Genomic DNA, 11,506 nt, shown 5'->3' on the forward strand with positions numbered 1-11,506 from the left:
CCTTCTTCTCACCTTGTCTATTAAAGCTGGTATTTATTTACATATTCATTTTAAACCAAGCCTTCACATCAGGTCAAAGTGCAATCACCTCCTATTATTTGTCACGAATGGGGGAGTGGGGCTTGGGTCGCATGTCTGCAAACCACAGGGGATGTGCAGGATCTGTGTCAGCTGCTGCTGCTCTAGGTTCCTGCTGGGGCTGCAGGGATTGTGATTGGCCTCGCGGAGATGCCAGAGAGTGAAGCTGAATTCTGACTTTTTTTTTAAACAATGGATTTCAGGCACGGTGGTGTAAAAACTGGAAGTGAGCCTTTTACGAGTCGCAGCCGCCTCATCCATGGGAGGTTCGCTGATGCTCCACGTCTGCATTATTTAAAGCGCTCTGCAGGAGGGGGCAAACAACCAATCAACGGAGCCGGAACTAAATAATAACGAGTCGCCTGTAGTTTGTTGATGCATCGCTCCAAGTTTCACAATCAGCATAAATTACTACTACTTACTGATAGAGAAGCTCTGCAGGCTTTTATACTGTATTAATATCTGAATTTGTTTTTCCGTGCAACCTTTGAATTGGATTCAGAGTTGATGAGCAGACTGCAATGTTTAAAAATAGCTGACTTCCATTTATAGTCTTGCAAAAAGCTGTTTCCAGTTGTGGATTAATATGGAGTTTGAATTGGAAGCAAAGGCAGTGCTACACACTAAATCTCAGTGGCTTCCAATGGCACGAAAGCACACTGCAAATGACGCTAATCCCTGTCTGTCTATCAATCTATCACAAAAACAGTAAGAATAATCTGGGTTTACTGAGGACCTGCAGCAGGACAGGAGGTGACGGGTGACCTGACCTTAATATGGATATAACTAAAAACAGCTATTTTTGTTAAAACATACAAACATTTAAAAAAAAATAAATTAAAAAAAAATCTGCTTTAGGTCGATAGATTCCTTCAGATATGATTCAGACACGTTTGGCTTTAGTCTGTCGCTTCTCAGTGTAAATATGTGTTTAAAGTATCAAAGAGCATGAGTTAAACGCTGGGTTATCTTAAATTCAGGTAGTTACACTGTGAGAGGTGAGAGGAAGAGGAGGGTAAAGTGACAAGAGACCGGAACATGGAGAGAGCCGGACAATGAAAGAAATCAGGAGCTCATTGTGAGGATGGAAAACAGCTGGAACGTTCAAAGGTGAGAACACGGCAGCGCCTTGACGAGAGGCACCTGGTGACTGTAGCGCAGCTGAAACAATCACACACATTACACACGCACACACACACACACACACACACAAATAAACACGTTTTTTTCTCTGTTTTTTGCCGTCTGTTTCTTTCATGTACCTCAGCTTCACTTTCACAGCCCGAGTGCTTAAAGCAGCGTTCGGAATCATTCTGCATTTTTCCCTCAGGGTCATTTTGCCTTCAAAACCAATTATTGTAAAGCAGGGCAAAAAGGGCGTGTGTGTGTCTGTGCAAGTGCACGTGCAAAGAGACACACACACAGTCACAGGACTCTCTAAATGCACGTCCTGCATGGTTGCACTTTGCATTGTGGGGGCAGGACAAGGACACAGGAGCACAATGGCTCTTAAAAGAAGCTGCGTCAAGAGAAATCAGCTCATTGGAGAAAAAAAGCACAAATGAACGAGCGGCGTCGTGACATCAGAACCTGATCCTGGTCACGGCGCCCTCTGTGTGTGTGTGTGTGTGTGTGTGTGTGTGCGCGCGCGCGCGTGTGTGTGTGTGCGCTTCTCCTTTCCTCCTGCTCATATTGACTTGAATCTCTTGGCCTCCTCCCTGCTTGTGACGCTGTGTCCGCAAACAACAAATAGATAATAAATACAAATTGGAATTCGCTGGAAACCACACCCAATACAGAGGAAACACCAAGAGGAACCTCCTGCAATTTGGCTTGCAGTATTAGGTTCTCGTTGCGTAATGTTCATCACCACTGTTTTATCATCTGTCATTGTAGTGTTGGCTGAGCCTTGACCGGCCTTGATCAAAAATCCAGAGTCCGTCCAGTCCGAGGCCGAGGCAAGACCCAGTAAAAATGCCTCCGAGTCCGAGATGAGACCAAGACCAATCTCGAGTACTACAACACTACCTCCGGGCGATCACGGCTCTCTTCTCTTGTTTGGCAGAAAACTACAACAGTCCACGTCTGGGCAAAACACGCCGGAGGGGGAATACGGCCTTGTTTCAGAAGGTGTCCAATCAACCCCAACTCTATCGAACTGTTCCCAAAAGTGTAGACAACAACACATTTCTAAAGGTTTGCGTGTCATCACGGCGTCTGCCACCCGCCAAAAAAAGAAATAACTAAAAAAGGCCTCTGGAAAAGGTAAACAACACTGCAGCTGGTGTGATGAAGTGACTGTGAACGGACCAATTTCCACCAACCTCCGTTTCCAGGGGAATATTAATCAGCTCTTAAGATGGGCATCTATGAAATTCATTAGCACGATGTGTTCTGCTAATGATGCTCTCTCTCCCTCCTCCTGGGGAAGAGCCACGCATCTCAATTAGGCCCGGAGAGGGAGTGAGCGAGAGAGAGAAGACTGAATGAAACTGAGCTCAGCTGATTGGACTGATCCCATGTGACTGACTGACTTGAGCGTGACAGACAGAAGCCTTCAAGAAAATAAATGAAATATATAAAAAGTAGTGTCGCTGAATGCCTGGTGGCAAAGGCACTTCTCCATCGAGTCTGTTTGATTTATCCAAATCGTGGTTCGGCAGCCGTAGGACTTTCAAAATGAAAACAAGGAAACTCGAGCGGCTGTGACGTTCGCCAGGGTGTGGCGACGCGAAGCACTTCACAAAATTATACTGTCAAAAGGGGGTCAACGTGTGACAAGGTTTTAGCAGTGGGTCGTTGCAGTTTTCCGCTGCGCCTCCACCGAAACAAACCGTCTTCCTGCAGGTCCTCAGCGAGCACCGAACCACAAGAGCAAACAGGGACAGAACTGAACCAAGACGCTGATGACGGATAAAGCTGAGATCCAAAACTTCTCCCTCCCATTTTGTTTTGTGTACGTTTCTTTGCTGTCAAGATTGTCCAAGCATAGCGCGCCACTTCCACTTGAAGTGAACTGGTCAAGTGTCTGGTGACGTCTGGTGACGTGTAAATGTGAAAAAAAGTGCTTCCATGACACTTTTGCGATATACCTCTATATTGATGCGTCTGAAAAACCACCTCATGAGAGCATAACAACTTTTTAGCGATATTTGAGAGGTTTTTCGAAGTTTAGGTGTTTCCATTGCCGGATTTTCATTGCCATATTTAGGTTTTACGCAATTCTAGGGGTAATGGGAACACAGCTTATGTCAACGTAAGAAAACAGCTTTTGCAAGAGCAGGTGGGATCCCAAGAGACACCGGCACAAAGCACAGAACAACAGTCGAATTTGAAATTTTTCTCGCAGAAAGTAACAAAACTAAATTCAGATGTCACTGAAATTGCCACCATTAAACACGTCCGCTCAGCGGCTCCCGACGCAACAGGTGTTGGACTCCATTCACTGAGTTTCTGTCACATGGACGGATCCGCCCGCTCATCCAGATCATGAATGCTGTCGCTGCCAGCCGCCTCCCACCACCATCTGCAGCCGCTCAAAGACATCAACAGCATCAGAGAGAATTAAAAACATTCAGACATTCATGAGTTGCCCGTGTGAATTTCCATTACAGCCGCCTCGCCCCTGAAATTAAAGCAGACATATTTCCTTCAATGCATGACTTTTTTTCTTGTTTTTTTTTTTCAATCAACGAAACATTTTCAAGCACCAATTTGTGATTATTGTGCGCAAACAAATAAATGTCAGTGGGTGGCAAAGGACTTGGAGCAATTAAAAAAATAGGGTTTTGATGACAGACGTGACTAATTGAGATTATTATAGTCACCCTGGCACTGACTCGGGCAAAAAACATGAGCATGAGGTGGGATCATTCTGAGGTGTAATGTAAATGTGGGTTTTCTTTTTTTTTTTTTACGTGATTTCGGAGTCGTCTGCGGTGACGGTGAGAGCAAAAAACAAAGGATGCTCGACTCCTGCAGGAAATGTCAGCACCTGCTGGTACTTACCGCTGATTGCCGGCAGGTGATTAAAACCTTATCAGACTCACGCAGATTTGCCAAATCAATCAACCCCATTCAGCACTCTGTTTTCTGGCACAGCATCACTGCCTGTAATTTCTAATCCAAACTGATTCTGTTCTGGCTTTTATTTATCACAAACCACGGCCGACCTCAAAGTACCCTGCAAAAGTGGAGTTTTGGCAAACGCCGTCTCCACTCTGATGTGTTGGATTTAAAAGCAGGGCAATGCTGTTTTTTCTGCTATAAAATGTTAGTTTCAAAACTGGGATGCGGTGACAGCGGCATCCCAGCTATTGGCACGGCGCCTCCAGCTGGCCAAGTATAGGTCAACTTTGATTATCTTTGCAAGAATACATCTGTCAGGTCCCTCTCTTCTCCTCTTCAGCCTTGTTTGGTGTCGTAGCCATCTCTGCAATATCAAATGTCTAGAGGCTAACAAGCATGCCATGGTATCAGGTCATCACACACCAGCTGGCAATGTAATTCTGTCTGGGAAAGAGACCCTGATAAGATGTTGTGGGAGGAGTGGTGGGGATCCTTGGTAAACAATCAGAATGAAATCCCTGTGCATTTTTACTTTAAAGTAGCATTACACATTTTCCTCCCTGCTCGCGAGTGCAGCTGAACGCACACAGCACATGAACTGAAAACAAGGAGACCTCATGCTCGCATGTCTCTCATTCCTCCTCACAGAAACAGACAACTGGAGATTCAAAGAACAATGTTTGTGTTACTTCCTATCTGACAATGATGACAATTGGGGATTGCCCCTTTAAACTAAAGGTCCTTAAATCCTTTAATTTTGTAGTGATGAGGCCCAGTCTGTAACATTTGAATAGTTCTACCAGCATGAAATTAAATTGAGTGATTATGTGTTGTTTGTGACGTCACAGTCGATATCAAACAGAGATGTGGGACTTCCGTAAGCAGTGATACGCATCAAGAAATTGCTTGCAATATGTTTTCTCACCACTAGATGCTCCTATATCCGACCACTGGGCTGGGCTTTTGAAAATACGAAAGGTGTCGACATCATTTGAGCTTCAGTGAGATTCAGTAAAAAACAGTATCAGTACTGAACTTCTCGACACCCAGCAGCTAACAGCTAACAGCTAGTGCTAACACTCACAGAGCTGTAGCACCACTGGCTACAGGTGCTTGCAGACCCTGAGAACTGAAATATTCCCCTGCGATTCTTGTCCACTGCGAACCACGCTGTGGGTGACATTGTGCAGCGCCAAAAGCAGGTGGCGCACTTCATGCCTCCATCTGGTTGGGTTTTCATGTGGGCCTGCCGCTCGCCGGTACCCATCTGCTCCGCTTGGACTCACTCTGTCTGCAGCTTATGTAACGCACTGGCAAATTTGGCCAGCCATCCAACGTGTATGCATACAGTTTTGGTAACGTGGATCTATGGAATTGCAGTCACGACTGAATCGTTTGGAAAGACATTGTTCCATGTCTCTAGGACAAAGTTGATTTTTGACCCTCATAGACTTCCATGGCATTAGGGTTATGCATAAGGATGAAATTAGGGTTAGGGTTTCAGGGTTCCTCATGCGCTAGAAGCCCCAAATTTGACGTGGGTGTGTCTTGAGGGCTCCTGTTGACAAATCAAGTGGCCCGTGTCTCTAGGACATTTTTGATTCTCATAGACTTGCATGGCATTAGGGTTTATGAATAAGGCTGAAATTAGGGTTAGGGTTACGCTTAAGGCTGAAATTAGGGTTTGGGTTTCGGGGTTCCTCGCGCACTAGAAGCCCCAAATTTGACGTGGGTGTGTCTTGAGGGTTCGTAATGACAAATCAAGTGGCCCCGTGTCTCTAGGACAAAGTTGATGTTTGATTCTCATAGACTTGCATGGCATTAGGGTTATGCATAAGGCTGAAATTAGGGATTTGGGTTGGAGTCATGGTTAGTGTTAACCTTATGTGACCTATTAAAAATTGGTGTTTCTGAAACATTCATTGGTTCCCTAAATTAACATAAATAATCTTTTAATTGAAAAAAAATATTTTGTCATGTCGAGTTCATTTTCTTGCTCTTCTCTCCCACCTTGACCTTTTAAATCAGAAAAAAAAACTTGTGTAGTAGAGTAGAGTAAGATTTTTTCAAAAATAATTTTAAAAGGCAAATTTTGTGCTCTTTTCACTTTCTCTTATTATATGGTGTCATCGCTGAAGAGTTAAAAATAAAAAACAAAACAGGTGTTGTTGGAGAATTGAACCTACAACCTCATGCACCACAGTCAGGCTTCCTCCAGCCTGAGCTATCTGTCCTGATGAGATGGTTTTTCATTTTCTTGCTTCTCTCTCTCACCTTGACTTTAAAACACGGATAATTTTATCATTGTGGAGACCAGGATTTGAACCCTGGTCTCCTTCACCAGAGTCAGCTGCCAAATCCACTGAGCTAACCTGTACAGGTTCCTATGGACTGCGAAAAGTATGTCAGTACATAAATAAGCAGCAATGATTTGAAATTGGTACGTTTCGCCACTGGACTCTGCAGGGAAAAATAAACAGCTGGTAGTGCAAGTGAGAGTGAAACACGACAAGTGGAGCTGAAGTGTTTTATGTCCAATTTTGACAAAAAAATTAAAATTGAATTAAATTTGAAAAGAAGGAAGGGGGAGCTAGCTTGCTAGCTAGCTCCACTTACCTATTTGCTGCTCCCTGTTGAGCTCAGTTGACGGAAATTCCAAATGCTCGGATGATTGAAATGCTCGGAAATTCGACAGACGCAACGCAAGTTTTGGTTATTTTGTTGGGTTTAGGTTGGTTTTGATTTTTGTTTGGTTTGGTTTAGACACACGCACACACGCAGACACACAAGTGTTGTACCTCTAGTCAACGCTGGGTTTCGATCCTGTCACCTCCGTGTTGGGAGGCAGCGGTGCTCCCCACAAGACCGTCTTCAGCGCTGATGACAAAAGACCTACAAAAGCCTCAGTGCTTCACCTGACACAAACAAACACACACTGACAAACGTACAGCTACTACAGAGATACACACACAAAAAAAGAAAAATAAATAAAACAAAGGACAACAAGTAGCCAACATGAAAGTCACTGTTATACTATAACAAAGCAGTTTAAAATAGTATGTTTATCATAAGCAGAGAGCTGACATGGAGGCTGGCTGTCATCAGGCTAACAAGATGCTTAGCTCAGTGGTTTAAACCTCTGACTGTGGCGCCAGAGATCTAGGTTCAAATCCCAGTTGGTACCAAATGACAATTTTACGGTCAAGATCAAATTTTTCATGCTAAACTATGATAGGACGGTGTTTTTTCCCCCTGAGTTTTGGGGTAAGTAAAGTTTTGTTTGTTGTTGTCCTCCCACCAAAAAATGACAAGATGCTCTGAGTTTTGGTGTCCAGCAAACAGGAAATAAGCTATTTCCACTTGTTTCCACTTGTTAAAAAAATCTGAAAAAAAACAAAAACATTTTTTAAACAAAAGTACCAAAGCATCAGTGTTGACACACTAAACATGGTACAAATCTTATAAAATTAGACACACACGTGAATACAGGTTCTAACAGTCTGATTCTAAAAATAAAATAAACCTGATCGGCCCCACTGCGCCACCTCCAGACATAAAAAATAGCTGCCCTGTACAAATATATCCCCACTTGAGTAATGCAATTGTTTTTGGCTCTTTTCAGAGCCAAAAACATGTCAAAAATAATGGTCAGAACCCGCTTGACATAACCATCCGATGATAGTTTGGCATGCGGTGGAGAGTAACCAGTGCACTTTTTTTGTCACGTGACAAACCTCCCGAAGAAAACTTCAGAAAAACTTATCTTAGAAAGACAGAGTCGGAGTTCATTTCCGAGTCTGGCTTTCTGAGATAAGCCGGTCTTCTTCCAGCAAACAGCATCTTCCAGCGTCTTTGGGTTATGAACAGCGCTATATAAATCCAAGTTATTATTGTTATTAACAGCAAAACACAGGAAGATCCCATCCTCTGATTATCATTTTTGACCAACAGTTATTATCTCCCCCTGCACCCAGCTTGCAGAGATCAGACAACCAAGCATCAAATATAAATATACATATTTTTTGTTTATTTAAATTTTTTTAGTCTTTCCACTGTCCTTGATCCTCTCTTTGAAGAGAGTGGCTGGACAGCCACAATAGAAAAAAAAGAAAAAAAATGGTGGACGGATAAAGGTGTGATGGGCGGCTTCTGAGACTGTTCAAAGCTTTTCTGTTAGGCCTGCCTGGCTCCAAAGGCAGAAAGAACCCTTTTTGCCAGGCCACCAACCAGCACAGTTATTTTATTTTTTGACCAATCTCAGTCAGGGTCACCGTGTCAAGTCACTGCAGCTGATCCCCAGCTCACAGCGTTCATCTGAAATTCTGCTGACCGCTGGAATTCTCATCAGCCTAGAAGGAATCCACCATTCAGAATTAAAGAATTGACTTTGGAGAACTTACAGAAATTCAGCACTGGCTAAATGACTCGCCTTCTGGTCAGCGCCAGTGAAGAACCAGCATTGCATTGTGGCTCGAACAGAATGAATTGGTTCAGGTTCATCACGTTGGTCCTTTCAGACACCACCCTTGTGGACCATTTTAAAAGGGCCGTATTGCATTTTTTTCACAGTCAAATGGGCAACGCTCACGAGGATGAAATCATTGTTGTGTCTCTTTTGTGACTAATGATAACAAGCATGTTGACGAAGAGCGTGTCCACGTGTGAGAAGGCGGAAATGAAACGAATGAAGAAGGCTTTGGGATGAGGGCCGAAACGTCTTTCAGATCACAACAACAAGTCCAGTTGCCCTAACTTAACCCTTCTACTTTAAGATGACCTGGATGACTGAAAACCTTCTGTCTTTGCCATCTGCCCGGGATTTTGTGATGTTACCCATCACAGCGTCAGGGCTCCCGTTATTCTTTTCCTGTGTAGAAAGCAGGGGCGCTTTATGATTCACAGCTAGTTTGCCACCAACCTCTGGAAGCACGGCCAATGGGAAAAAGCTGTTTGTAAAATTATTTCACAAAAAGGTTTGCGACGCCCTCGTTGTCTCCAGCAGGCCGCTCCTCGCATTACCTGGTGGTCAGCGAAGAGCAATTCCACCCAAGACAGAGGTGAGATGAGGTAGAACATCGCACCTTTACTTAACACCGATATGGTTTGCAATACTCTTTCTTTCCATTAGATGCCACTTAGTCCCACAAAATGGGCCTTTAACTATGAAACCGCTCCAAATATTCCACATTCCACCGCATCCTAGCTTTCTAAAGCCAAATTGCAGGATTATAATGTATTATAATTGTAGTATATTATGATTGTAGTATAAATAAACACTACATCTGTGAACTGAAGATATCTCTGGTTTCTTTCTGGGCTTCCAACCGAAGAACCAGGACTAACACCTTCGGGTTAAGTCCATGTTTGTTTGATGGAATCTTTAAAAGCAGAGTTGTCAGTATGCGAGACCTAATAAAGGGAGAAAACTGAAATCCAGTTTAATGTGGAGTCCAGGGCTGAAAGGTCTGTTTGAACTATTGCATATAGTAACTGGGGGGGAAAAAAGCAGCACAAGTCTGAAGTGAATCTGAAATCCCCCTCAGAGTGATGATTTCTTTGCTCCATCTTATCTGGCTCCGGAGTTACAGACACCAGACACTTTCCAGACGCGTCACGCTGCATTATGTAATTCAAGTTGTGGGGTTTTGGCACGGGGCCAAATAAGATTTCATTCTTGGATCTTGGCTCAGAGTGGAGGGGCGTCACTCCCGGACTGCTTTTCCTGAATTTGCTCGTGCGACGTGACCGAGACCAAAGTGGATTTCACGTGCAGCAGCCGCATCCCGATGACGTTCCGAGGATGCAGAGGAGGCCTTGCATTTTTATTATCATTATTTTTTTTTAATAGTGCCGCCTTAAATGGAAGGGAGAAAATGAAGGCAAAAAGACGAGAAGAGCGCCGGCTTGTTATCTGTGCACCTTGAGAGCTGCTGCTGTCTCGGTCGCCGGCTCAGTTGTGCTTTATGAATCCAAGGGTTGTCATCAAAACCGATAGGAGAATCCATTATTAACTGACTAAAAATAGCCCTTCGCTGACCGCCTGCCGCAGCTGGACATTTGAACCTGCTGCCTGCCGCCGTGCTTGCAGATGAAACAGCGACCTCGGCCTGGCGCTGCGCGGCGACTGAAGGATCTCGAGCGCCTTGCTTTATTTAATTCCCCTGCGCCACTGGCTCGGCCCCGGGTGTTTCCAGCACCAAGTGATGATGAAGCTCAGGTTGGCGTATAGCCTGGCAGAGTTAATCTGCAGACGGGACACTTTTGGGGGGAAAAAGTTTAAAATAAAAAATCTGAATGCGGCCGTATTCCCTCTTTAATCCCCCTTTTCCATTTCATTCTACCTCTGCTTTAATTCACCTGAAAAACAGATAAAATACCTTCCCATGCAACTCTGCCAACATTTTTAATTGAATGTTCAGCTGTGCGGTGGAACAGAAAAATTGGAAAATGAGGGAGCAGCTGCCACACAGATACACAGCTAATAACTCATAATTCAGTCTTTTATATTCCTTTATTTGAATCAGCAATTATTCCTTCAAAACGTTAAAAGGTTCCGCGAAATATTCTCTTTCAGATGCCTGTTTATCATCCCAAACACCGGTGCAGCAACCTCACATTAAAAGCCATCAGTATGTTTAGCCCTTTGTTTGCAGCCACCTACTAAATCACCAGATTTTAGATTTCTGGGAGGAATAATACTTATTTTGTTGACCTTCCACGTTTGGAATTAAGCAAAAACAAGGCAGTGTCAGGGGGGCGTGGCCAACGAATGGCTGGGGGTGTTGCTAAAAACCTGGTGGAGATGCCCACTTGCCCATTGTGACATCACAAGGGGATACTTTCCAGGACTTTCCTAAAAGCAGATGCAAGCGGAGACATTAAGCCAAGACGGACTTCTCTCATTTCTGAAGATGTGTGTTGGAAGAAAATTTGGTTAAATGAATTTTGTGAGATATGGGACCTTTATTGTTCGAATCCAGAGAGTCTGAAGCGAAGTCGGCTGCAAAACCAAATGTTCGTCAAGGACACTTGAAGAGTGCATCCCCTTGTTTTTCCATCTCGTGACGGCTGCCAGCTTTGACCGACGCCGTTGCCTTCTGAAGCATCAGCTCGAGCGTCCGGCCAAACAGATCTACAGTGTTTCCCCATTTCATCTAATTATATGGCCTGCAGCAGAGGAGAAAGTGGAACAACAGATGTTCATGTTGACCTGCCAGTCACAACAACAACAACAAAAAGACCAGAGGAGCGCTGAAGGGGCCGTCCGGGAGAAAGTTTAAGGCTCATCTCCATTTATTTACGTGGAAACAATATATACAGATATCATCCAGAATTGACATTCTTTTTTTAAAAAAAAAAA

The sequence above is a fragment of the Nelusetta ayraudi genome, unplaced genomic scaffold (assembly GCF_046127955.1).
Source record: "Nelusetta ayraudi isolate G7.1 ecotype Tasmania unplaced genomic scaffold, CSIRO-AGI_Nayr_v1 ptg000022l, whole genome shotgun sequence".
NCBI classification, from domain to species: Eukaryota; Metazoa; Chordata; class Actinopteri; order Tetraodontiformes; family Monacanthidae; genus Nelusetta; species Nelusetta ayraudi.